Source organism: Bacillus rossius, unplaced genomic scaffold (genome assembly GCF_032445375.1).
Source record: "Bacillus rossius redtenbacheri isolate Brsri unplaced genomic scaffold, Brsri_v3 Brsri_v3_scf160, whole genome shotgun sequence".
Classification (NCBI taxonomy): Eukaryota; Metazoa; Arthropoda; class Insecta; order Phasmatodea; family Bacillidae; genus Bacillus; species Bacillus rossius.
Genome location: NW_026962332.1, coordinates 16142 through 20876, shown reverse-complemented (window position 1 = coordinate 20876; position 4735 = coordinate 16142). Strand labels below are relative to the sequence as shown.

The 4735-nt window shown below is 38.6% G+C and overlaps 1 non-coding gene across 1 annotated transcript; it reads left to right on the top strand.

Annotated features, from left to right (window-relative positions):
* The first annotated feature begins 4164 nt into the window (after positions 1–4164).
* Positions 4165–4283, top strand: LOC134543676 (5S ribosomal RNA). Its single transcript, XR_010077158.1, has one exon. It is a non-coding gene; the product is annotated as a 5S ribosomal RNA (ribosomal RNA).
* Positions 4284–4735: the final 452 nt, after the last annotated feature.

Sequence of the window (4735 nt, the reverse complement as noted above, 5' to 3'; positions counted from 1 at the left end):
AATCTGGTATCGAAAATCTCCAATTTGGTTTAAGTTTGGTTTCTGATATTAGTGCAATGTCTATTTCTTCTTTAATTAGGAAGTGAGTGAGTTCGTACTCTTTATTCCTTATGCCATCGGCATTCCAAATTAGAATTTTTAGAATGTTTTGTGCATTACGATTAGGCTCTGTCATGCTGGTTTTTCTTTGTGGTGTGCTTGTAGGTCTTTTGTCTTGAACTTTGTGGTCTAGTTTTATGCTCATGCTCCTCCTCACTAGAGGTGTCGGTGTATGATTCTATGTCCGAGTGAACTTTGGCCATTTTTGATGTTAGTGTCTTGTCATCTGTGTTCTTGTGAGCAGTCAATAACTTGTTTTGTTTGTTATTACAGTTTCCATCTGTCAGGTTTTGTTCTTGTTTTGCCATTGTTTTTCTTGTTCCTGCCTGTGGGTATTCTGGTTGAACGATTAATGTAAGTAGCCCTTCCAAGATGGCTTGTTTCCTTTCCTTAGAGGTCTGACATTTTTCTGCTTGCCTCTTGATTTGCAGTATATCTTGTATGGCTTGCTGGAATTCCTCGGATGCCATGAATCCTACTGCTTCCTTGACTTGTGCTATAAATTTTGATCCCTTTCCTAAAACTTCTATGTCGTTCTCTTGACTTGCTGTATTGTTGTTATTTAATTCCTCTGCATTTCTATATTCTGTGATGTTACCTTGTTTGCCAGGATCTATTTTTTCTGTGATGGATCTATCCTGGTTGGGGTACATGTCCTTGTTGGTATTTTCACCTCCCTTTCCTTCTGTGGTCTGGAGTTGTCTGTTCTTTTCCGCCCAATTTAGGTTAAGTGTGGGGAAATTCTTCATAGAAATATCTGGAGCCCTAGGTTGCCTGTCCATGTTTGCCTGTGGAAAATTGTGTTGTCGTCCTTGCACTTTGTTGAGGAGTGCAGTCTGTTTTTCCTTGCGTATGGGGCAGGAAGAGTCATTTGCCGCGTGGTTTCCCTCACAGTTTGCACACTTAAATTCCATTTTATTAGCTTTACAATCCTTGGTGTGATGGTTTCCTGCACATCTAACACATACTTCCCTTTGACAGCATTCTTGACTGTGGTGTCCATATTGCTGGCATTTGTAGCATTGCAACAACTTCATTTGCCTGCGAAAGGGCTCAATGTTAACTCTGACACCTTGGAGTGAGGTTATGTTGTTGAGTTTTTCCTTCTGATTGAGGGGAATTTCCACTTTATAGATAGGGTATTTGACCCTTGTTGTCGCATTGGAAAATTGTGTTACAGTTGTAACATTGAAATCATGTTCCATAAGCAGCTCTTTGACTTCGTCAGCTGCTACAGTCGGGTGAAAACCTCTCAACACTGCAGTGAACGAGTTTGTTTTTTGCTGTCGAAAGGAGTAATGAGGGACATCTTTTAGTATGTCTCTGCAGATGTTATGGATTTCCATTGTTGGACAAAGTATCTGGAAATTACTTTTGTTACACGTCCCTCCGCGGAGCGCGACCAATCACGAGCCGCGGAGCGCTCCGATTGGTCGCGCAACAAGAAGCCAAGAAAACTTTTCACGAAAAAAATTCAGTTCCCGTCTCACTCATCTAGCGACAGCGGCACAGCTCAGACCTACGATGCCCCCCAAGACGAGCGGTAAGGCAGCCAAAAAGGCGGGCAAGGCCCAGAAAAACATCTCGAAGGGCGACAAGAAAAAGAAGCGCAAGAGGAAGGAAAGCTACGCAATCTACATCTACAAAGTGTTGAAGCAAGTTCATCCGGACACTGGCATATCATCTAAGGCCATGAGCATCATGAACAGTTTCGTGAACGACATTTTCGAGCGCATCGCGGCAGAGGCCAGCCGCCTCGCCCACTACAACAAGCGCTCCACCATCACCAGCCGCGAGATACAGACGGCCGTGAGACTGCTGCTGCCCGGGGAGCTGGCCAAGCACGCTGTCAGCGAGGGCACCAAGGCTGTCACCAAATACACCAGCTCCAAGTGAGCAGGTCTGGTGTGCACATGCTTACATAAACGGTCCTTTTCAGGACCAAGAACATGATCATGAAAGGAAATGCTTCTGCTGCTGTTCTACAATTCCCTCAATCCCTATGATAGTAAATGTAAGCTTAACCAAGGCAGAAATATTTTCATTAAAAAAAGTCTTTAAGACGCATGGTTTACTGGCTGAGATATATATATATATATTTTTTTTTTTGCTTACTTCTGTGGTCATTAGTACATTGCTACAAATATATTTATATATATAAAAAAATAAATAAAAAAATCCTTTCTATTTAATTTAGTTAGATCATATATCAATATTAATGGCAAAGACCAGTTGCATCGATTCACTTTGAAAATAATTCCATTTGTGCTAAAACTGGACACAGTAAAAAAAAAAAAAAAAAAAAAAATATATATATACACACACACACACACACACACACATAATTCGAATTCATATTATGCTTAACTGCGTTTGAATTTGCAATCATGCACAAGATGTTTTGTACTTCGAAGTAAAAACAACATAATGTACTATTTAACTACCCACAGTACAAATGGATCCAAAAAAAAAGTGAATTTTCATGCAGACGAAAATGCTTACATTTATTCTATTTATATTAAGTACCCATTACTAACAGCTTATACTGGGTGGAATACAACAGTTGACATGATTTTACTTATATGGCAATTTAATATTTAACCAAAATTAATGGTAAACTAATATTTTAAAGTGTCATTTATGGCCCCTTACCTTCAGCATGTTTGCTTCCTTGCACACAAACGAGGACAAACACATCACCCAACTGAAAAAAAAAAAAAAATTTCACTTGCATCACAAATAATTTAAAATTTTTCACCACATGAAGTAAATATTTCGCAATAAAAAAAAATATAGCCCTAGGACTCGTGTGCACACCTTTTCTTCCCCACATCGCACACGCAAACAAAACTTCCAAATTATTACAAAATCACTCGATTATTATACATACATAAACACACATGTATTTTCCGAATAAGTGAGAAATGCAGGCCGATGAAAGTCAAATTTCGTTTCGGAAATTAAATCTCGCACAACTACCGACACATAACCAAACTTGCGTACATTTACATAGCATTAACCCTCTAAATAATAAACAAATGAAAGCAGAAAAAACAACATCGCTACCCACCGCGCGCGCTCCTGGCGGCGGGAGTAGGAACTACTTTGCACACAGACCGACATAGCCCCCTGCCAAAAACAGTAAAATAAATAATATATATAAGTCTTTTGGCGGGAAAAAATTTCTCAACCGCCTGGGAGCACCCTAGTGTGTGCCTGTCTTTAGGTTATGTTACTTTTAACTTCATTTTCTACAGGCAGACGCGAGGGTGCTCGCCCATTATTTTTATTTTTTTAAATTCTTTCCTACCTTTGGTGTGCCATGCAAGAATTTATCGTCAAAATGGCGGCCCCGAGTGCAAATTTCTCGTCTGCACTGCTGGCTGGATGATTATGTGATGTTTTGAAGGAGGGTGTTTTTTTTTTTGTTTGGATTTTGTGTGAGGGGGGGAGGGGGCTGGGCTAGCTTTTTTTTTTTTTTAAATTTTCTAAACATTCATCTCTTATGTAACAGTGTTCAGCATTAAAAAATTTAAAAGAAGAGGCACTTACTCATCAATTTCAAAACAGCCTATGAAGAAAAATAAAAAAAATTTAAATTCATTCCAGTTTTATACATTCATGATTTGATCACATGTATAACTTTTCTTTTTTATTACCTTATTTAATTTTATTATTATTACTACTATTGCTGCTACAACCTAGAAGATACCTCAGTGATACTAATACCTGCTGGTAAAGTTAAAGGTTTCACCTTTCTTTCTTTAAACATATCACAATACCTTTCTTGAGTTAAATATTATCTAATGGCTTTAAGAAGTTATGGTAATGTTCATCAGTTATAGAGTGTGGGTTTGTGTGTGTGTGTGAGAGTGTATTTTGAAGAGGGCTTTGGTGGTTGGGATGGTGAGGGTGGTGGGTGTTGTGTGTGGGGAGGGGGGGGGGGGGGGGGGAAGTAAAAGAGTGTTCATTACACGATTTCTCCTGTTGTTTGTAACAATCACACCTGGTATAGCTATTTCGAGTGGCAAATACAAACTGCAAAAAAAAAACATCTATATCATTGCCAACGGCCATATCACGATGAACACACCGGTTCTCGTCCGATCACCGAAGTTAAGCATCGTCGAGCGTGGTTAGTACTTAGATGGGTGACCGCTTGGGAACACCACTTGCCGTTGGCACTACTATTTTGCACCCTACAGAAAAAAATTTTTTTTTAAAAATTTCAATTTTAAATTTTTTTTTCCCCCACAATCACCACATTTCCCCCCCCCCCCCCCTAACACACACACACACACACACTCACTCTCTATCAATCAATCAATCAATCAATCAATCAATCAATCAATCAATCAATCAATCAATCACTCACTCACTCACCCACCCAGCAGCAGCTGTGAATCTTTGCATGTGTATACCTCATACAAAATTCAAAGTGAAAAAATAAATAGATAAGTGTATATGTATGTATGTATGTATGTATGTATGTATGTATGTATGTATGTATATATGTATATATATATATATATATATATATATATATATAAACACACACACACACACCTATTTTGAAGTTTCTCTGTTTCAGTGGGCAGTTATGTATAATAATGAGAGATTCAAAAAGACGTTGATA